A 25,000-nucleotide genomic window follows, 5' to 3' on the forward strand; every position below is an offset into this window, starting at 1 on the left:
ATGTTTCTATTCCAATATATTAGTGTTCTTATATTGTCGAGTTGATGTCAATTTAGTTATTTGAGTTTTTTTCTCGTAAAATATAGTAGCAACAAAGATAGTACCAGAAAGTATTAGATAACTCTGTTCGAATATGTATGCGCATGGGTGGGTGGGTGCGCGTGCGCGTGTGCATGCGTGTGTGTAATACATACACACACATATATATATATGTACGTGTGTGTATATATCTATGTATGTATGCATTATGTATGTATGTATAGATAGATAGATAGATAGATAGATAGATAGATAGATAGATAGATATCGATCGATAGATAGATAGATAGATAGATAGATAGATAGATAGATAGATCGATAGATAGATAGATAGATAGATAGATAGATAGATAGATAGATAGATAGATAGATAGATAGATAGATAGATAGATAGATAGATAGATGATGGATGGATGGATGGATGGATGGATGGATGGATGGATGGATAGATAGATAGATAGATAGATAGATAGATAGATAGATAGATAGATAGATAGATAGATAGATAGATAGATAGATAGATAGATAGATAGATAGATAAGAATGAATGTATGAATATATGTACAAACATCAATACGAAAAAAATGACTTCACTATAAACCAAAACCTGACAAGACGGCTGTTAATTGCATGTGTTAACATCAATATATTTATTAATTTGCTGTATCCAAAAATATTTTTTAAAACTTAATCTAGTAATTATAAAATAGCTAGGTTCATTCGTGCATGTCCTTTCTATTTATTAACTTTTATTATTAACCCCTTTTAAAAATCAACGAACACTGTTTTTAATCTGGGCACAATGCCAGCAATTTTGAGGGGGTGGGGTTAATCGATGCCATCGATCCCACAGCTTGATTGATACTTCATTTCACTGATTCCAGAAAAATGGAAGGTAGAGTTGATCTTGTCGGGATTTGAACTCAAGATGTAAAGACCCTGGAGAAATACCACGACGCAATTTTTCCGTCGCTCTAGCGATTCGTTTAACTTATCGCGTCTTCAAAATATATTAATAAAGGCCAGCGATGATGGTTGCATTGATAGAGTACCAAATGATCGGTGGTTCATATGCCCCGTAAAAGATGCTTGCCATCCTTTCCTGTATCCAAAGTATTCAGTGAACCTGTCCCTCGCGGTAAACTGGGGCAGGACTGTATTTTCAGACAGAAATCGCTTGCTGGAATAAATCCCTCGATAGATATGAACAACAGATGAGATACGTCTCCTTCATTTCACTTATATTTCAAAATTTTGCTATGACAACAACGTATAGTCTATAATCCCAGACCAGATAATACAATAATATTAGATACCTTAATAGAAATGAATGTATTTTCTGATACAACATCCTAAATTATTACACACATCTTGTATAAAACATACATAACACACATTATCATATGTATATACTGATTTAACACATATCAATATAATTTACATCATATATAACATACATGATGCATATTACATAATATACATAATAACAGACAGCATCAGATACTGCTTTTATAATATGCATCTTGTATAATATATACTATGTATAACATACACGACGTATAACGATCTGTGTATCAAACTTAATGTATAGACACTGTTGATAGACCAGTTACTACGGTATTCGTCCTCAGATGTATTCTCTTATGGACCACAATAATTATCAGAGGGAGATGAAAATTTGTCTTAGAGCAGCTAGCGAGAATGCCAGATGCATTTCAGCCTTTTTGCACCTGTTCAATGGTGTCTACTCCCAGCCAGCCAGCCACATGCCCGAACTAGATTTCATTGCCTCTGATATACGAAAAAATAGATAAAACATTCACTGATGTTGCGAGTAGCCGATCGGCTAGATAAAAATCCAGTATACAAGGTGTATAATGCACAAGTATAATAATCGGTATGTATAACATACATCTTGTATAGTATATAGCATATTTAACATACCACGTGTATAACACACGGTATTTGAACTCAGAATGCAAAGACACGGAATCAAATAGCACAACGCTTCTAGCCTGATGTTCTTACTGTTCCACCAACTAACCACTCCCTGAAATAGTACTGTAATAATCTACCCTGAAAGGATGAAAGAGAAAACTGATTCTCTTGTTGACTTATCATATATTTTATCCCAGCGGCAACTAAATCAAATGAAATAATCGAGAATCTTGTCTCTGCTTGTCTCGTTGCGAATTTGGTGTGATACAGTGCCTGGAAAGTGAATGGATGACATTTCATTAAATACTTTAATTTCTCATTTAAATATTTCTCCATCAGCTGTTTCGGATTAGCTTAGGCCAAGTCCAGTCTAGTCCAGCCTCGATATTACTGTAAATATTCTTTTCAAACCATAATTGAATTTCTGTCTCAATAAAAGACCGTTTTAGCGTTCCTCCAATAACTTGAAGTTTTGCAAACATTTGACAGCAAAGATTGACACTGTTTATATTTACTTTCCAACACTGCACAATCATCTTAACAGATATTGAGAACAGTCAAAGAGATAGAAGACTGGCGAAGTGAATTTGAATATTAACTGTGGCACAGCATCTTCTGATGTGTGAAATCTTCTAAGAAGGTTTTTGCCGCTAAATACTAATATCATTGGTTTGTGAACAGGAGCGAATAGAAGAAAGAAATTACACACACACACATGCACACACTCGGTCGCGCGCACACACACACGCACGCAAACATACATGTACGCACATATACATATAAATCATACACTCACACATTCACATATATATATATGTGCGTATACAAACACGTATATATATATATATATATATATATGTGTGTGTGTGTGTGTGTGTGTGAGAGAGAGAGAGAGAGTATACATGTAGATATACATATCTACATAAATATTATACGTATATATATATAGATAGATAGGTAGATATAGATACATGTACATATATATATATACCCAGATAAATATTATATATATATATATACATATACATATATATGCATATATATACATATACATATATATACATATATATATATTATATATATATATATATATATATATATATATATATATAATATATATATATATATATATAGAAGAGAAGAGAGAGAGAATGCACAAAAACGAGATGGAAGAACAACAAACGACGTATTAGATTGATACTCAGGAAAAAATGGAAGACGTCTTTAACGGTTCAAGTCTGTGCACCATTTCCAACACTTCCCTCGCCTTTCTCGATATTTCGGTCAACATACACAACTCCACTCTCACTACCTCCATCCAATACAAACAGACCGACTCACACTTATACCTCAACTCCTCTACCTCCCACCCTACCCACACCAAGCTCTCCATCCCCTACTCCCTAGTCCTCCGTTTGCGCAGGTTATGCAGTAACAACCATGACTTCGAGACTCAGTTTCAACTCATGGCTCGCCAGTTCATCCTTCGTGGATATCCCCTCACCACTATCCACAACGCCCTTGCCAGAGCACGTTCCTTGGATCGTGCCTCTACTCTCTCCCCTGCACCCGCCCCGCCGTTACCTGTCTCCTGTTTCCCTTCACCTTCCACCCTCCACCCTGCCTCTCTAACACACCATTCCCCGAGCCTTCCGCTGACTCCAGTCCGACCCCTCCATTTCGTACATCTTCCCCAACCTACCCCTACCCTCCTTCAAACGAACCTACAACCTACGTAACCTCCTGGTTCACAGTTTCTTCCCTAACTCCACCTGCGAACCTGGCTCGTTTCCCTGCTCCCGCCATGCTGTCGCACTTGCCCCTACCTCTCCAATACCACGATCCTCATAGGCAGCCATCATCGTCCCTATCATATCACTGACTCCTTTACATGCACTTCTAGCAACATCATTTACTGCACCTCCTGCTCTTTCTGTCCTCTCTACCTCGGTCAAACGGGACCCCGCATGACTGACCGGTTCGCGGAGCACCTCCGAGACATTAGACTCGGCAATGACACCCCGGTCTCGCGCTATTTCCGCTCTACCGGTCATTCATTACAACACCTGTCTGTGTTTGAATTGTCTTGGCACGCCTTCATCGTGAACAAGAATTAATCTTCTCTCTTCGCTCCTTTCCTCCAATGGGCTCAACTCCCCTCGCCTCAAGTTCTACCCCCCTCCTCTCCTCTCTACATCTCACACTTACTTCCTCTCTTTACTCCCACATATTCCACTCCTACCCCAACCCAAAACTACACCACACCCTCACAGCCCCACACCTCATCCTCGCATCCCCACACCCCAACACCGCCACACCACACCACACACCATCGCATCACATCACGCCACCCCGCACACACTAGCACTGACCACTTCCCAGCAACCACACCATCATCCACACACCCACACATTACAGGCGCACACATACGCACACATTCACACGTTAAAGTCATCAGCCCTTTTCCACACGCACACACTTACACACTCTCGCATACACACGCACGCGCGCCTTCGTTTATGGATCACCAATACTTTATTATCTCCCCTTCTCCCTAGCTCTCCTGTCTAACTACCTCTGTCCAGCCAGCCGCCATGATTGACCGCTGGCTCCAAAAGGTTTTTTATTCTCTCTCTCTGTTTATTTTCTCGTATTCCTTTCTGTTGAAGAGCGTAGGCTCGAATCATAAATGACATTTCCACCTTCCCAAGCGTTAAACTAATACACCTGTTCGTTGTTTATCCTCCTGTCTTCTTCTTTTGTTTTCCTGTAAATTTCAAATATATATATATAGATATATATATATATATATATATATATATATATATGAATATATAAACAGAGAGCAAGGAGGAGGAGACGAACTAAATGAGCTCAATATTGACTAATTCTTATAATCTATATATTTATACTTGGTGACAGATGAAAAAGGAGACTTCTGACGTTGAATTACAATACAACATTTTTACTTGGCCTGTACCTATTATCAGGAATGTATTCTCAATTAGGCATCATAGATATCCATCACAGAATTACTAACAAAAATACATAAATTTTAGAACAAATAACCTTATTGAAATATTATTGAGAATTAAAACTACAATCTCTTTGAAAAAGAAACAAAGAGGACCGTTATCTATTACGTATAACCCGTTCTCTCAATCTTACCCTCATACACACACTCTCTCTTTCTTACTCTCTTCCATACGTATTTATATATAATTTTACATAAGTATGCATATGTGTGTGTATATGACTGAATGTATATATATATATATATATATATATATATATATATATGTGTGTGTGTGTGTGTGTGTGTGTGTATGGTCAAGTGTATATATATGTGTGTACGTGTGGATGAAGTAGCGTGGCTTAGTGGTTAAAGCGTTGCACTCATGATCGCAAGTTGGTGGGTTCGATTCTTGAACCGGGCGAATGTTGTTGAGCAAAATATTTCAATTCAAGTTGCTCCAGTCCACTCGACTGACAGAAATGAGTAACCTTCTTACGGACTTGCTCCCGTCCAGGGCGTGGGGAATATATACGCCACGGAAAACCGGCCTTATGACTCGCTAGGAACCTTTCAACCTTTTTATATGTGTATACATGTACGTATATGTGTGTATATATGTTATGTATCTGTAGATATGTATATTATGTATAAGAGAGTGGAATTACTAGAGTAGATACAGCGTCCGATAAAAATCCTTATAGTATTTGTTTAGTTCTTAGAACTCTGTGTTAGAATCCTTCCAAGTTCTATTTAAATGCTTGTCAAGGACTAAGGTCAGTTTTTCACGCTCACCTTCTCGCTTATCTTCTTTCTCCTCTCATCAGTTCTCCCTCCGTCTCTTTTTATATGTCCTCTTGATTCCTCTCCTCTACCTTTCTCTCTCCTTTTCCTTTCTCTTCCCTCTCCTCTCTCTTTCTCCCTCTTCTCTCTCTCTCTCACTCTTCTTTTCTTTCTCCTTTTTCTCCTCCTTTCTTGTCGTTTCCCTCCTATTCGTTATTCTTTTCCATCTCACTCTTTCCCCCCCTTCTTTCTCCTCTTTTTCTCGAAACCAATTATGCTCTACAATAAATATGGCGATGGCAGCCAACACAGCGTTTCTTTCTGCAGAAAATATTCATTTTTTAAAAATCTATTTCCAACTTAACAAGGATATCTTGTTAGAACACCGAATACTGTTTTATTAGCCTTGAGAGATTTTCTCGTGTAGGTATTTGGTGCATAAAAGCATACACATTTCTCTCGGCAGACGAGAATCGTCTGTCATGGAGGCCGGGACTTCCATATCACGAGATATCATTGGGAAGCGTTTGGTCACTGCATGCCAGTTAAATCTCGTTGATACTATATATAGAATATCAGCGTCTTTTCAGACACTGATTTCGCAAATAGCCAGTAAGCTCATTAAGAATTAACTATTAGCATCAGAAGCAGCATTAATACCAAAAGCTAATCTTTATATCCAACTTAACTTATATTTTTATAAATATAAAAATAATATATTTTAGTAATTATATAATAAATAATATGTTTTAATAACAACTTTTGAATGCCATCTTTCCTCAAATCCGTTTGGGCTGTTTCATACAATAGTCCAATGCACTCAACTACGGTTCTATTTTGTTTCCTAAAAGTAGACGAATTACTAGCCTATAATTAGAACACCGAATACTGCATTATCAGCCTCGAGAGATCCACTCACATAGGCGCATGGTGCATAAAAGCTCAGACATAGATCGTAGCAGACGAAAATCTTCTGTCGTGGGTGCTGAAAATCCTATATCACGTGGTATTAACTGGTAGTTATACTGCTTTCGTCCATAATAGTTACTTGCGGCATCAGTATCTTAAAATATGCTGATATTCTATATATCGTGTCAGCAAGATTTGACTGCCATACAATGGCCGGATACCTCCTACTGATGATTTCCAATAGATTGAAATAACGTGATAAGGGTGTTCTGACGCCCATGACAGACGATTCCCGTCGGCTACGATCTATGTGCGTGCTTCTATACACTTTTACGATCTATGCGCGTGCTTCTATACACTTTTACGATCTATGTATGTGCTTCTATTACTTTTTCGTATTAATTCTACTTCCGTCGTAACTAAATATCAAAGTATGTTATTCTTTGTAAAATATTCATTTCCCATTTAGTATTCCCAAAATTTGCAGACTTGTTGAATTATATTGATATACGTATCGTTATGCGTAAGTAATATACAATTATGCATATATAGATTCATATGTGTATGTGTGTGTTCGTGCGTATATATTATATATATAATATATATAAATATATATATATATATATTATATATATATATAGATATATAATTCATGTATGTATATAGATAGGTAGATACATACATACATGCATATTGTAATATAAGTATTGTAAAGGATGTAAAAACATATATTACGTAGTGTAGACATTATTTGATACAGAACTAAATGCGACAAAGGCAGTGGATAAGATATACACATTTATTGTATCAAAAGTGGACAGTCTATTCTAAGTTTCGACCTTGGCTCTTCCGGCTACGCTTTTTCGCGTTCGCCACCGTTGCCATAACAAATGCACACAAACGCACTACACACGAGCACACACAAGAAAAATATAAATATGTGCGTGTGTGTGCGTGTGTGCGTGTGTGCGTGTGTGCGTGTGTGTGTGTGTGTGCGTGTGTGTGTGTGTGTGTGTGTGTGTGTGTGTTGTGTGTGTGGTGTGTGCACGCATGTTAACATAAAGGTCCTCTGTAATAAAATGGCTTTTCTTGAATTAACATCTCCGAAATTCTATGTTTGCTTAATGTTTGGTTTCTGAGAAATTTATGAGTTCAATTCTCTGTAGTAAAACTATTGAGCAAATACACACACGCACACACATAAATATACACATGTATATCTGTATGTACATGTATATACATATATGTGTGTGTGTGTGTGTATAGATGCATATATATGTTAGGTTATATATATATATATATATTCAGTATATATACCCTGTGCACTTACTTCATTCTAATACAGCAGGTAAATATGAATAAAGCAAGCCACGCATGAACTTTCCCAATACAAAGACGAAACACACACACGGGAAAAAATTATGCAAGATATTACAATATTTATATACAAAGAGCATACTTATTTGTAAACATGACTTTAAACTTGGATCACGAAGACAGATGCAAGCACAAAGAAAAATGAAGGAAAAGCAACGACAACAATAATCAGTAAAAATACTAACAATAATGATGATGATGATGATAATAAAATAATAATAATAATAATAATAATAATAATAATAATAATAATAATAATAATAATAATAGCATCAACAATAATATCAATAATAATAATATCTATAACACCAACAGCAACCACAATAACAACAACAGCAACAACAACAATAATAATGATGATAAAAAGCAACAAGAATAATAAAATAATAATAATAATAATAATAATAATAATAATAATAATAATAATAATAATAATAAAATAATAATAATAATAATAATAATATTAATAATATAACATGAAATGATAAAGAAGGAACATAGATGAAAGGAAATGAAAGCAAGACCATTTTCGGGCTCAATTTATTGAGCGGTGTCTGTATCTAATACTAGGATTAACCTAATTAGATATGCACGGGTTTTTCCAATTCTCACACAATATGGCCGTTCATACTCAATGGTTAGTTGAAATCTATGATAACAGCACACAGGATGACAGAGCGTATCGTTCGTTTCTTGCATACGTAAATAGATTAGCGTCCGCCATCTTGCTAGATAAAAGCTAAACCACTTGCCAATTAACCGGATCGATTTTACTGATCTTGGCGACAGTGTTGCAATGTATCGGCTTCCTTGTTAAAGATCAAAGTAGCACTTCTGTTATGTCTCTGGTATAGATTCTTTAGATGAGATTTTCTAAAGCCTCATAGATAGTCACCTGTATGTGGCGTCAATTATTAGTGTATACGTGCATTTGTATATGTTTGTATTAGTCTCTACCTCCCACTTTCACCCAGTTGCTCTCTCTCTCTTTTTCGTGCGCTTTTTATTTGGTATGTAAATGCGTATGTAAATATATATGCATGTATTTATATATGCGTGTGTGTATATGTGTGTGTATGAATATGTATAGATATATATGTATATATACATATATATAATATGCGCATATGCTATGTATTATAGATATATTCAATATACATGTATGATAGATATTACATATATATATATATATATATATATATATATATTATATGTGGTGTGTGTGGTGTGTGTGTGTGTGTGTGTGTGTATATATATAATATATATATATATATATATATATGTAAAACATTACATACATATACATATTCATACATATGCATGTGTATTTAGTGCAGAAGTGTCTAATAACACGACGCAATTTAAAATTATAACGTCATATGATCTGTAATACTGTATATTAAGTATGCATGTATATGTGTGTGTGTACATATAGATAGATACATACATATATTATATATACATACATATATATATGCATGTGTACATATGTGTATAGGTATATGTGTCTTGTTGTAAATTTACATATATGCTAATATATTCTTTATATGCATATATCTATGTATGCCTGCATATATTACGCGTGTACTTGATGGACTAACATCTAATGATGCATAAATATACAAATATGTACATGACTTATTTATTTACATACACTTATGCAATATATACAAATATACATTATATACAAAAAAAGTGTTCTTTAAGTTGGCAATATTCAAGATATAATATATATATATATATATATATATAATATATATATATAATATATATATATATATATATTATGAAGTGTGTGTGTAGTTATATATTATATATATAGTATGTATGTATATTTTCTTATGCTCAATTACATACAGAAGCAAAACTTATATTGTGATTGATGAAACAAAACAAGTTGGAGCATCAGAACCTATTTGACTAACATCTTTCTACTCCGCTGCACACACACACACAGATTGGGTGTTTACTGAAAGAAACATTTTTTAAGTTATTAACTATTTCAAAAAATATTATCTAGACAAGAGAATGTCACCAACCTTTAGGGAGGAAGTTTTCGTTTCGTGTATATCTTGTGTGTAAGCGCTTTCGTTATTCAACATCTTCAAGTTTTTTTTTTGTTTTTTTTTAATGGATAAGTTTTAAATGTATCATTCTTTAAAATGTTGAAACTGTATCAGGTAACTTTTACGAAAGCTTTGAAATTATATATATATAATTATATTATATATATATATATATATATATATATATGTATATGTATGTATGTAGGTATGTATGTATGTATGTATGTATGTATGTATGTATGTAAATCATTGATCAGAGAACAAACATCAAATTTGGGCCAACGACTTTATATAACCTCACGCTTCTATACATTTCATCATATACAAATAATACCATGGCCTTCAACATATAAAGGAAATACATATATAAGCAGAGAAGGTAAAAAATATCTACGCACATATAAAAATACAAAATATATAGGAGGGTCTGTCAAGAAAAAAGTATGTACAAATCGACTAAAATAGGTGATCAAAATGAATTACTAAAACATATCCATCAACTAAAAATGCTTTTTTACCCCTCGATCGATTAAAAATATATCAGAACGACAGGTGAAAAACGTGTAACGTACACTGAGTGTACAACCGGGCGGGAGAGATACACAGAAGGTCCCTAATTCTTCATGAGTTATCAACTAGATGGTATTACTCAGTTTCACACCAATAATGATAAGAGTGAAAACTTTCCATACAGGCAGTGCCTGTGAAAGTTGCAGAGAATATGAGGCCAAGAGCAAACAAACAATACAGAGTGGACATACGAAAGTGAATAAATGTAATTTAAGACGAGGGACAAAGACGAAATAAATAAGAAACGAGCAAAATATAGCCTTTGGGCCAAGAAAACAAGAATGGTGGGTAACGCTTAGAAGGCATCCTAAATAATTAGAAAAGAGCAAATAGTAAGATAGTGAAACACAGAGAATTTACGACCGGTCAGCTGCGCAACCGGTGTGAAAAAGGGAGAGAAAGAAAGGAAAGCAGCCAGAGGAGAAAATTACCCATTATTTAGCAATTCCTCTTTCTCGGGGTAACAGGTTTTACATTTGCAAGTTGACAAATATATATCTTATATATTAAAACTGAAAATGTCTGCCTGTGTGAGTGTGTGTGTGTGTTTGTATCGGTATGTCCTCGTTTTGCGCCAAAAGAGCTCGACCGATGTTTCTTAAACTTCACACGCACATTGCTTATGTGTCTTGGGAGGTTTTAAGTATAAATTGATTTCGAAAAAATGTTTGGGTAAACGGCGGGGGAATAATATTTGGGCGTGAGTAAACGGTGAGTAATTATTTGAATGAAAGTTCACAGTGTTTATGTATGTGTGTATGTATGCATGCGTGCATGTATTTATATATATATATGTGTGTATGCATCTGTGTATGTATGTATATGTGTGTAACTACACGTGGGTTGTTGGCGATTTCCTCGCCATCTTTGGAGCTTTCTCTTTCTCCTCTCCGACGAAGAGCTATGCGCGAAATATGAAGCTCTCTCCTTTCTCCGAGAGTCAAGTTAATACATTTTTGTGCACGTCCTCACGTTCGAATTTTCCGTTTTTGTATTCGTTTATTTGAATTGACTTCATACATACATATATCATATATACATGCAACTACATACATACATACATACATACATCATACATACATACATATATACATGTATAATATATATATGTATATATATATATATATATATATATATATATATATATACATATGTATATATATACACACACACACACACATATATATATATAATGTGTGTGTGTGTGTGTGTGTTTGTATATATATATGCATATATATATATATATATAGATTATATATATATATATAATATATATATATATATATATATATAATATATATATATATGGGAAGTGCGTGTGTGTGAAAAAGAAAGATACATATGTACGTGTGGCGTAGACGTTCTTGTGTACTTACATGTATTTAACTGTACACTTACATGTGCGTGTATCGAGTAATGGAATAATAGCGGGACTTGTAGATTTCGCCCCATAGTTAAGGCTGTTTAAAGAATAACACACGAACACAGGTCGTGACTAGCAGTATTGTAGAGGATTGGTAAAGTCACCAATGAAACGACATATAAGATTGTCTCAAAACTGTCATATTATCCTGTTCGAAGTACATGATGGAAATCAGTGATTTTGCTGCACCTCCCTGTTTGTGTTTGCTTAAGATAGTTGAAACCTCACAGTAGCAACGTATTTATTTTTCATAATCATTCTGTAGAAATAAATTAAACGCTCAGATGCGTTCTCAGTGATCTGATTCAACATTTATTGTTTCTAATAAAACAATCCAGGCATAGGCAAAACCTTCGTTTTCATCCTTATGATGTTGCTAAGGCCTTTGCTGGGTAATCTACATTTGAATACAAGACTGCAATTAGATTTGCTCTACTTGCCGGAAACCCAAGTTACTTAAATCATATGTGGGAAGGTTTTTTTTTTCCTGCTGCAGAGTATTATCAAGAAGAAATTATTGAACCAAGTGACTCTCTCTGGTAAGCACAAGTGAATGATAGAAACAGTAACTGCCTTGAAATTATCGCTAAATTCACCGATTTAGACATTTACCTGCTACCCAACTTAAACGACTGAAAATATGTAAGTACAAAATACCTAATATTTTAGATTTACATAACGAATATCTTTTGTTTCATTGTATTCCAATAGTAAAAGCTTTAAAGCTTTGGGAAAATGATCAATTTTTTCAGTTGAACCAGCATAATTTTCAGTCATACAGTGTTGCGTGCTTCCAACAAGTTATTATCCCTTTTATTCCATTTATAACTGTTTTGGGCAACCGATATGAACTCTTGTTTATGAACTCTTTGTTGCGTTTGTGGCGTGACTATGAGTATTTGTTTATAAGTGTTTGTGGCACTTTGTTTGTGCATATGTATGTGTATTGAAAAACCGAACATATATTTCGAATCTACGAAAGAAACATGCTTTCTACTGATTTCCTCAGATTTTCTAACAACGGAAGAAGCACACAAACACAAAATAGAAAACTGCCGTCACATAGGTACCATAATTTTTTTGGTAGGGTTTATTTTTGACCACCTAAGTAGGAAAGTGCCACCGAAAATGGGAGATTTTATTGTCTTGCGAATGAAAATTCATCTCGATTGAATTGCTTCCCAAATTCCTAGTGGTGCATATCACTATTACAGCACTTGCAGTAAATCACAACAGCAGTCTCCAATAATTTCTATCAAGTAACTTGGCTCGTCCAATGAGAAACAAGTTTAACAACAACCAATAAGGATTCACATTTCAAACCAAATGCGAAACTCTGAGTATTTAAGTGCGTGACTTCGTGCCTATGAATCTGCGAGCAATAGCCACCGTATAAGTCATCAGCTGCTCACTGTGTGTGTGTGTGTGTGTGTGTGTGTGTGTGTGTGTGTGTGTGTGTGTGTGTGTGTGTGTGTGTGTGTGTGTGTGTGTGTGTGTGTGTGTGTGAATGAAAATATATTTGTTCTCCATCATAAGTATAAGGCTGTAGAATCGTTATAATGTGTCGGACAACGTGTGTAGTGGAATTTCTTCTGACTCTTTGCGTTCCGAGTACAGAGCCCGCCGAAGTCAACTTTGAATTTCAGCCTTTCGGAGATGAAAACAGCAGTTAAGCACTGGGGTTGATCTGGTCGATTTACCCGCTGCCATGAAATTGTTGCCATGTGCCAATATTTGAAACCGTAGTTACATGAATAAACGACTGCTGATACAAACTGCAAACAACAATACAATAAAGCTTGCAGTTAACCAGTTCTTATGCAACAAGAGACCTGATTGGCTGGTTGATTTATCTGCATCATTATACATCTGCACATATATACAAATATGGACAGTACATTCAATGATAATGTCAAATGGAGAATCAATATATCCTGTTACCCTTCACAATATCAATGACATTCCTCTGACTGCCACCAGCTCGGTTTTTCACTGTTTCTACAATGCCAGCAGATAAAACCTTGTCTCAAAATGAGAATGTTTGGTTTAAATCACATAAAGAGTAGAATGACATCAAAGATGTTTAGCTCAAGCGCAATTATTGATCCTTAGAAGCACTAACAAACACACGGATTTACACAAACACACACACACACACACACAACATACACAAACATACACAAACACACAAATACACATACACACACACTGTATATCTTACACAAAGGCATATATACAAATACAATGCATTCAGCTAACGTAATTATATATGGCTATGCACAGATCAAATTTCTGCTAACACACACAAACACACACACGTATACGTACGCACACACACATATATATATATACATATGTTTATACACAGATGCATATATATGCACACAAACACATGCATACACCCAAACATATACATACATATATACATACATATATACATATACATATATATATATATATACACTCACATGCATGTTCTCATACATAGCAACGCAAATGAACATATACACACATACATATATATATGCACATATACATATACACATACATACATACATGCATACATACAACTACTAAATGATTTTCTTCCCCATTCCTTTCCACTTTCGATCTGGACAGACCTGAAGGAAGTTTTCATTATAGATTAGGATGTGAAGAATTTCAAAGATAAGAAGCTTAAAGTGTGCCAGACAATCCCACTGGTGGTTCGGCAGAGAATCAATCAGAAGGCAAAAACCTTGATTACAATAATTAATCGATAACTGAATTATAGAGTGGATTTATATATGCATATGCCACACATATATATAGATATATATATATATATATATGTATATATATATATGTATATATAATATGTAATATATGTATAATAATTATATATTATATATATATATATATATATATATATATATATATATATATATATATATATATATACAAGCTTTCAGTTATAATTAAATATATTGTATGTACATACATCCTATATACTAATATATATATACACAAATTCTATATAAATGTAAGTATGCGCATAGTATGTATATATGCAACAGAGAGTGTGCGTAAGAGAGAGTCAGGGTGAAAAAGACAGAAGAAATACAGAAAGAAAGAAAGAAAGAAAGAAAGAAAGAAAGAATAAAAAAGAAAAATCGCGTTTCGACTGATTAAAAGCTTTAACTCCCATAATTGAGTAAATATTCCATATAACATGTAGAAGACCTGTAGAGTTGAGGTTTAAAGAATACTTCTAAATATACATATACTTATATATATATATATGTGTATATATATTTATATATATATATATACATATATATATATATATACATATATATATTTGTGTGTGCGCGCGCGCGTGTGTGTCTGTGTGTGTGCGCGCATTTATGTATGTGTGAATGTATGTATTTATGCATGTAAATATTTGAGTGTTTGTGTATATATGTTTGTACAAAGGCATACAGCTTTACGTATACATCTATAGAACTATTTATTTGCACACGTGCATACGTGCGTATGCATGTATGAATATGCATTTGGACATGTATATGTAGTATATGTGTGTGTGTGCGCGTTTGCGTGTGTGTGTATGTGTACACATATGTATGTATATATATATATATATATATATATATAATATATATATATATATATATAATATATATATATCTATATATTATATATATATATATATATATATATATGTGTGTCTGTGTGTGTGGTGTGTGTGTGTTGTGTGTGCATGCGTGGAGGTAATGTCCGAATGTTAGCGTGTCGTGCAATTAGAACTAACCTAAAGTCGAGACCAATCTGCCGACGTAAAGAAACAATAATTACATTGTACATTTATCATAAAGAATTTTAAAAACTATGCAACTTCAAAGATGAAAGAACTTGTTATAATATTTTTATATTGTAAAAGTCTTTCATCTTTGTTTTTCGAAATCCTATTTACGATCGCTTATTTTATGTGAAAGACAAATTTATTCAGAACGAAGTCTTTCCTGTTTCTCCTCGATCATTTCATTCACAGCACAGCCGATCCCTCTTAAAATGATTCGTGATGAAAATGTAACAACGTTTTTTCTCAACGTACATTAAATTGTAATTTCTGTCTTTCTCTCTCTCTCTCTCTCTCTCTCTCTCTCAATCTCTCTCTCTCTCTCTCCCTCTCTCTCTCTCACACTATCTCTTTCTCTCTTTCGCTATTTCTTTCTCTCTCTCTTTCACTCTCTCTTTCACTCTGTCCCTCTCTCAATGTACATTAAAATGTAATTTATTTATTCTCTTTCTTTCTCTCTCTCCCCTCTCTCTCTTTCTTTCTCCCTCCCCTCTCTCTCGCACTACATCTTTTCAAGTGTCATGTCTACAGGCGCTCGCGGTCACGGACTACGTTTGAAAATTCATTATTTATCTTGATAAACATGCATCAGCGGTTTCTTGTTGTCTTCTGTCAATATATCTACCGTTTACTCAGCTAGTTACCTTCTCTCCCCAGTTAACTCTTGAAGCACTGGACCTGTTTAATGCTTAGACAGTGAATAGAGGGTTGGTTTACATAACATCAAGACATCTCCAAACCCAGGCGGGCCTCTGTGTGACACTTGTCCTGTGTACCTTAACCGCCAAACTGACCATCTTCTGCTATTTGGCCCATAACTGGGACTTTTCAATAGACACGTGATCTGCTATATTAGATTATGTGGTTCTAGATAATGTATGCCAGATAATAAGGCAAGATGGCTACATCTGAAAGGCCTTTGATAATTGGTCGGTTCTATCAAAGCCGAACTAAGCTTTAAGAACAAGATTTCCCAAAGTTTGATCTTATAATTTACTGGAAATCTTTTGTCTTCTTAACATAAATTTTTTTTTTAAATTGCTACTAATTTAGGTACAAGAAAGGTGGAGAGAGCGAATATATCGATCACCCAGTACTTGATCAATCTTTTTATCGAAATGGCAGGCAAAAATGACCTGATGAAATGAAATGAAAGACTCAGTTGACTCGAGAGATGAAAGGCAAAGTTGGCCTCGGTGGAATTTGATCTCAGAACTTAAATAGACGGAAATAATATCACATAGCATTTTATCTCAAGTTCTAATGAGTTTGACAGACTGGCCTCAAGAAAACAAGAAATTAACAAAAATCCACTTCACAATGAACAATATATATGTTCCATATTTCGATTATTCAAAGATCTTTTTTCGAACGGAAAATTTTTAAATGGATATAAAATTGTAAACGACAAAACTATTAATACAGACGGAGAGAGACTCGCTGGCTAGTATGTATGTATTATACATGTGTGTGTGTGGTGTGTTGTGTGTGTGTGTGTGTGTGTGTGTCTGTGTCTGTGTCTCTGTGTGTGTGTCTCTGTGTGTGTATGTATGTATGTATGCATGTATGTATGTATGTATGTATGTATGTATGTATGTATGTATGTATGTGTGTGTGTTGTCATATCTTAATCACGCAACTGACTGTAGACAGTCGTTAAAAATCAGAGTAATTATTAATCTTTAGTTTTCTGAGTCCTTATTGTTTCTTCTTATTTTAATATGCATTACTCGAGTTTATATCAAAAGTCTTGGTAGAACATTCATTCTCTATTCTCATAGCCATAGAAATGCTTTTTTTTTAACAGACCGTGCTTCAACATTCATGTGCTCTCTATTACGTCAATATCTTTTTAAGCACATGCGCTGTCTATGCCATACTTTTTGCATTCGATGGCGTACACTATAGAAATTACAAAACTTTAGTCAACATTTAACAGAAAATATTAAAAATATATACTTTTTTAGACTAGAACTTCATCTTTAAACAGATATTTCTTCAGTGAAGTCACAGAATCAGTGACTCGTATGTTCAACCATTTTCTCCATACAAGAAATCTAGTTACATCGGTAACAGCGATGAATCTTGACACATCAGGTCTTCTGCTTTACATGTATATTTTTCTTCCCTTTTTCGTTTTTCTCATACTCTTCGGAATTAACTTAATAAAGGTCTCGCTATACATTTTTCGTTTCTAAATGTTGCAGAACCTCTGGAATTTCTCGCCCTTGTTTTCCGTCTTTATACATTCAAGACACTTCATTTTTGTTACACAAATTCTCTTGGACTCACTCTCCGTGGAGTAGCTGAATATGGTGCCTTCGACAGTTATTTTCAGATAGAAATCGAGGATTGAAAGCAATCCCAAGTCTGCCGAATATTCGAAGCTATAACTAATGTGCATCCTTATACTATCAGATGTCTTGAAAATATTTTGAATGCTTCTTCATAAGAAGAAGTTTATATAAAACTAGCAAATTATATGAGACTATTTATATAATTTATACCAGACTTTCAAAATCGTATCCCGTAATGAAGACAAAGGAGAGGCATGTAGTGGTTATTTATAGTGTAAGTTTATGCATGTATGAGAGCGTTAGCAAACATAGTAAAAATCGATCACATTTACTGTAAGCTATCAATCTGTTTGTAAATGCAGTCTTATCAAAATGGATACAGATGATGGTTAGATAGATGACAGTCGATTGTCGACTGAGGAACTAACAAGAAAGCAATGACGTGGACTCTTGACCGGTCTGAAATAGCAGTCAAGTCTCTTTTGAATCACATTATATCGCCTTAGAAAATATAGGACAAGCTGGAAAATGTAATCCTACAACCATTGTACTTTATACCTTATAAAAACACTATGTCACGGCTTTGAGACCATAACCAGCCTGGACAACTTTCTCAGTCAGAGATGACCTTCAAGCATGGTCTAAATAACAAGAACAGTTGGTGTATATCTTATAAATCTAGTTTGAAACAGGTAACGACGTCGGGAGAGAGAGAACGAGAGAGGGGGAGAGAGAAAAACAGATAGACAGACTGGCAAAAGACAGACAGACAAAAAGACAGTCAGGCACGCAGACAAATCATACCGCTGGGCTTATCTCGGCTGAAATACACTGGTTAGGGTTAGCAATGGTCAACTAATTATGTCGTTGGAGTGATAGATGTGTCTCATGTAAATGGTTAACAATTCTGATTAGCAGTATTGATATGTTGGGTATATATGTGTGAGTATGTCAGTGTACGTGTACTTGTATGTACGTATACATTCATATATACATGAATGTACAAGTATATGTGTTTATAAAGCAGTATAGAGAAAAAAAACATGAGAAGTTGTTTATTAGATGTTTAACAACTTCTCATGTTTTGTTTTCATTTCTAAAATATAATCTGTAGATCATCCAGGCTTAATAACAAGAGATAAAATTGCAATGCACGAAATGCAATTCACATAAAATTTTCAATACTGGTTATTTATCAAGCAATTTCAGGTTTTGGATTACAACACGATGTGTATGTATGTGCGCGTGAGTACGTACGTGCGTACGTGTGTGTGTGTGTATGTGTGTGTTTGTGCGTTTGTGTGTAAATATATATATATATATATATATATATATATAAATGTGGTGGGTGGGGTGTTTGTAAGCACGTGGCTTTGTGGTTAGGGTATTCGACTTACGACCATAATGTCGTGAGTTCGATTTCCAGTGGAGCGTTGTGTCCTTGAGCAAGACATTTCATTTCACGTTCCTCCAGTCCACTTAGCTGGTAAAAAATGAGTCGTACCGGTATTTATGTCTAAGGGCCAGCTGTGTCACATTCTCTGTTACACTGAACTATTTTAAGGGTACGCATGTCTGGCGAGTGCTCAGTCACTTGCACGTTAATTTCACGAGCAAGCTGTTCCGCTGACTGAATCAATTTGAACCCACGTCGTCGTAACCGACAGAGTATCAGTTTATATATGTACATGTGTGTGTGTGTGTGTGTGTGTGTGTGTGTGTGTGTGTGTGTGTAATTAGAAGACAGATGTGTATACGCATTAAATATATCTGTAATTTTGTGATGTATTACTTTGGGTTGTTTTTCCCATTGGGTTTTTCGTTGCTTGTTTGTGGGGTGGGGGGCTTGTTTTTTTCTTTTTCGGGTTAGAATTTCAACTTCTGCCTAACTTAATCGTGTTTTGAATCCTAATTGAAAACAATTAAGGAGGAAAGAGATAAAGAAAAGGGGTAAAATATTTTCATAACAACTTTCAGTAGCAACCTTTACAAATTACACAGAGTTTGATTAGGACAGATAAATATCTTATGGCGGCGGCGGTGGCGGTGTGCAGCAGAATTTTCGGTAGGGAATAGAAAATATCTTATGGCACTTAATAACTATCTTTCACAATCTGAGTTTAAATTACGGACTCTCCTGTTGATCAGCTGGATGACCGACACATTGCGTTAGCATACAAAAAGGCTGAGTACTCCACAGACACATATACCTTTCACATAATTCTCAAGTAAAATCGAAGTGATACTGAATAACATAGCTAGACCTTATGAATTACTGGTACAAGTTTGTACCCAAGTTTCCCCTCTATCCAAATTCACTAATGGCCGCGAAACGAACTTACTAACCACTCAATCATGACTTTGTTTGCTTCTGGTTAGACCAAATGTAATATACAGTATGTATATGTAATATACATATATGCAAGTAGGTTTATACACACATACATATATATATAGATGTAAATATATGTAGAATATATATATATATATATATATATATATATATATATATATATGTATATATTTAAAAAAAGGAGATGTGGAACACGAGTTGTGATATATAAAAAAGGAAATGAAGAAAATGCTGACAAAATAATTAAGTAAGAGAGAGTGTATTTAATTAGGGAAGTTCTATTTTACCGTTGCGCATTTGATATGCTTATAAAAGATATCTTTTGATAAGCATAACAAATGCGCAACCGGTAAAAAATAACTTTCACCTAATTAAATACACTCTCCCTTACTTAAATTATTTTGTCAGCATATTCTTCATTTCCTTTATATATATATTATAATAAGTAATGACACTTTGATCAACTATCTTCCAACCAGTTGACTACAATGAATACCAGTAACTTCCTAAGGTGGATATTATCAAAAATAATCAAACATACTCAAGAAGGCAGAGCTCCAGCATGGCTACAACCTAATGACTGGATCCAGAAGAATAATAAAAGAATAATTTATTTGAGATCGGTGTGTTTTTAATATATCTCACATATCAATGTAGAGACTCAGCAATGGAGTTATATTTCTAATAGAAATATGATATAACACAGATATAGAAGAGAGATGCACACACAAATATTGTACTTGTTAGCTGTAATAAATATGTTGTAATAAATATTAGGAATATTTTATCTCATTTTACATAGAATTGCCTTAAATTTGAAATTGTTTTATATATCGAATATAAAATAAAGGTCTTTGATCCTGTGTTATTAAATACATAAACACATACACACACAACACACACACGCCTGCATAGATATTTTTATGCGTGTGAGTGTGTGTATGTGTGTGTGAGAGAGAGAGAGGTGCGCACGTATGTATACGTACACATATGGGTCCATAACCAGCTAATGTGTAGTGGCATGGAGTCGTATTAGTTGTGATAATGAAATCAAACCAAATAGTGATATTTTGAGATCATTTAATACGTACGTTTCAGGTTTGCGTAATATAAATGGAAATACATCCATTTTGTAAACCTTTCTCAGATACAGTATTTCAAAAATAGGAAGAAATTGGTGGAAAATTTTAATATATATATGGTTAGGATAGTGAGTCAGCTACTAAGTTAGAAGTACACATATGTATACAGCTGGGGAGAGAGAGAAAACCAGACGGGGAGAGGAAAGAGAGAATCAAAGAGGAAAAGCAAGAGAAGGATGTGTAAAGTAAGATAGTGGAAGGGGAAAAATGGATGTACAAATGAAGTGGGGAAAATGGGACAGTTTTTCTTGTTAGCAAAGAAATCTAAATAAAGTTGAAGAGTAATATGCTGGGAATGTCATGAATTTGGATGAAGCGGGATTTTAAGAGCGATAAGGAAGGAAAGGACTGAAATGTGTTAAATGCGGACAGAATATATAGTGTAAATATATATACAGTGAAATCGATAAAAATAATTGATAAGTAGAATAAGATAGAATAAAATTAAAATGTATTATAGAGTTAACCGTTTTCTCTCATATAGTTTGTTTACAGATTATAAAGATTTCTTCCTTATTCTTAAAATCTTAAACTCTGCTTAATATCATCTCATACCACCTTTTCACATCTTAATTTACATTATTATACCATTACTATCTTTTTTTTTTGGCATCTTATTATCCTATGTTATGTATTTGTCTCTCGTGCAATCTCATAGCGTTCCCTTTTTTGGCACAAATGTAATTTTTTCCCAAATAAATTGCACTTCATATTCGAGGCTCCGATGAAGCTATAACGTGTTATTCAGACACTCAACTATGAGTCCCCTGCATCTTTTAGCAGAAACACTTGTATGCTAACGAAGTTCATAAGATAGTCATTTATTTCTTTGTCATCTCACTTTCTTATTACCGCTCTATACTCTGCCAACACTTCGTTCTGAAATAATACGTATATTGACTTCTACATTGGGTTATTGGTCTCGCAAGACACCTGACGAAGGCGTCAACAACAAACAAGATGAGGACTAATATCCGTCAAATGTAGATAATGTAAATAATGTGTGTGTGTATATATATATATATATATATATATATACACTCGTTTACTCTTACTTGTTTCAGTCGGCCATCCTGGTGCACCAGCTTAAAAGGTTTTTTAGTCGAACAAATCGACCCAGAACTTATTCTTTTAAGTCTAGTACTTATTGTATCGGTCTCTTTTGCTGAACCGCTAGGTTTACGGGACGTAAACACACCAAACAACGGTTGTCAAGCGAGGTGGGGAGACAAACACAGATACAAAGATACACCCATATAAATATACATATATATATTATATATATAATATATATTATATATATATATATATATTATATATATATATATATATATATATATATATTATATATATATATATATATATATATATGTATATATACAAATTGAGATAGGGGTTGTAAATGCAACCCTCCATAGGATAATATATATCCAAATACTGCTAGTGAAGTACCCTACAAAGTTAATACATAAATGTTAATGATGGCAGTGCAATCAATTCATTACTGTATTATATGGGCAAAGGTAAAATGATTTACCACAATTCTAATACAAGATAAGAAAATGGAGAAATAATCTAAATCAAATATCAATTACCAGATAATACTCAAACATACTTTATTAAACCACCACATAAGAAACTGTAGGTTTGCTCTTGGTTAGTGGTCCTTATTAGGGATAGGTACATCCTTCATGATGAATTGATTAGCATTTTCTCCATTTTACCAGCAGTAATGATCTTTCAGGAACAAATGTACTATTTGGGTGTTATTACATACACTGTCAGTACTTAGGTAATGAGTGGGATGCTATCAAGTATACAAGCATTAACAATTCATATTCCTCAGAAAGTTAACTATAGTTACAAATTGAGATAGGGGTTGTAAATGCAACTCTCCATGGGATAATATATATCCAAAATACTGCTAGTGAAGTACCAACAAAGTTAATACATAAATGTTAACGATTGCAGTGCAATCAATTCATTATATATCCGACGGTCTTCTTTCAGTTTCCGTCTACCAAATCCACTAACAAGGTTTTGGTCGGCCCGCGGCTATAGTAGAAGACACTTGCCCAAGGTGCCACATATTACGAAAGCCTGGAATGTACATATATGATTTTAAATACCACTACTTCGTTGTTCTTCTTTACATAATATATATATATACATATATATATATATATATATATATATATATATATATATATATATATATATATTATTATATCTGTATATATATTATAGTTTATTTTTGATATATATATATAATATATATACAGGGATGGACAAAATAATGGAAACACCCTAAAATTTCAAAACAAATTTACTTTAATATGGAGTAGGACTGCCTTTGGCAGTAATTACAGCTTGAATTCTACGAGGTATGGACTCGCACAAAGTTTAAATTGCTTCCAAAGGAATTTTTGTCCATTCTTCAGCTAAAACAATCTCCAGTTCTTGTAGTGGTGATGGTGTAGGATATCGACTCCTTACTTGTTTTTCTAAAATGCACCATAAATGTTCAATAATATTGACATCTGGGGACTGTGGTGGCCAGATAAGATGTTCAACCTCACTACAATGTTCTTCATGCCATTCAGTAAAAACTTTAGCAGTGTGAATTGGTGCATTATCATCCTGAAAGATTGCGTTTCCCTCCGGAATGTTCCGCAACCATAGGATGAATTTGATCAGATAAAATGCTTACATAGTCTTAACTATTAATTCTGTCACGAAGGAAAACCATTGGGCCAGCGAATTTCCAAGATATAGCCCCCAAATCATCACAGATCCTCCTCCATGTTTAACAGTTGGAAGAAGGCAGTCTGGGTCAAATGCTTCTTTTGGCTGTCTCCACACGTATACTCGGCCGGTGGTCGGAAATAAGGTAAAGGATGACTCGTCCGAGAAAATAACATTCTTCCACTGCTCTAGGGTCCAATTCTGTACGTTTTTACTCCATTTTAAACGCTTTGCAACGTTTGTTTCTAAAAGTAGTGGTTTTCTAATTGCAGCCCTTCCGTGAAATCCGGCTTTGTGCAGCTCTCGGCGAACAGTTTTTGTGGAAACTGGGTTCTCCAGGTGGTCATTAAGCTCTGCAGTAATTTTGGGAACTGTACTTTTGTAAATCTTTCTAACAATTCGCGTAAGAGTCCGACGGTCCCTATCTGAAAGTTTTAGTTTTCTTCTGGAGATTGGTTTCTATGAGGAGGTTTTTCCCTCTTTCTCAAAGGCTGTCATTACTTT

At 34.3% G+C, this 25,000-nt stretch overlaps 2 protein-coding genes and 1 long non-coding RNA gene across 7 annotated transcripts in view; 1 reads left to right on the top strand and 2 right to left on the bottom strand.

Annotated features, from left to right (window-relative positions):
* The window catches only part of LOC118761912, an 18,040-nt gene extending 14,131 nt beyond the window's left edge, over positions 1-3,909 (bottom strand). Inside the window, exon 1 of the long non-coding RNA XR_004997732.1 lies at positions 3,649-3,909. This is a non-coding gene — a long non-coding RNA (uncharacterized LOC118761912). The remainder of the gene's footprint in view (positions 1-3,648) is intronic.
* The window catches only part of LOC115229316 (L-threonine ammonia-lyase), a 498,130-nt gene that overhangs the window by 263,603 nt on the left and 209,527 nt on the right, over positions 1-25,000 (top strand). The window lies entirely within an intron of this gene.
* LOC115226162 (putative amine oxidase [copper-containing]) overlaps positions 1-25,000 on the bottom strand; it is a 57,419-nt gene that overhangs the window by 15,377 nt on the left and 17,042 nt on the right. The window lies entirely within an intron of this gene.

The sequence above is a fragment of the Octopus sinensis genome, linkage group LG2 (genome assembly GCF_006345805.1).
Source record: "Octopus sinensis linkage group LG2, ASM634580v1, whole genome shotgun sequence".
Lineage (NCBI taxonomy): Eukaryota > Metazoa > Mollusca > Cephalopoda > Octopoda > Octopodidae > Octopus > Octopus sinensis.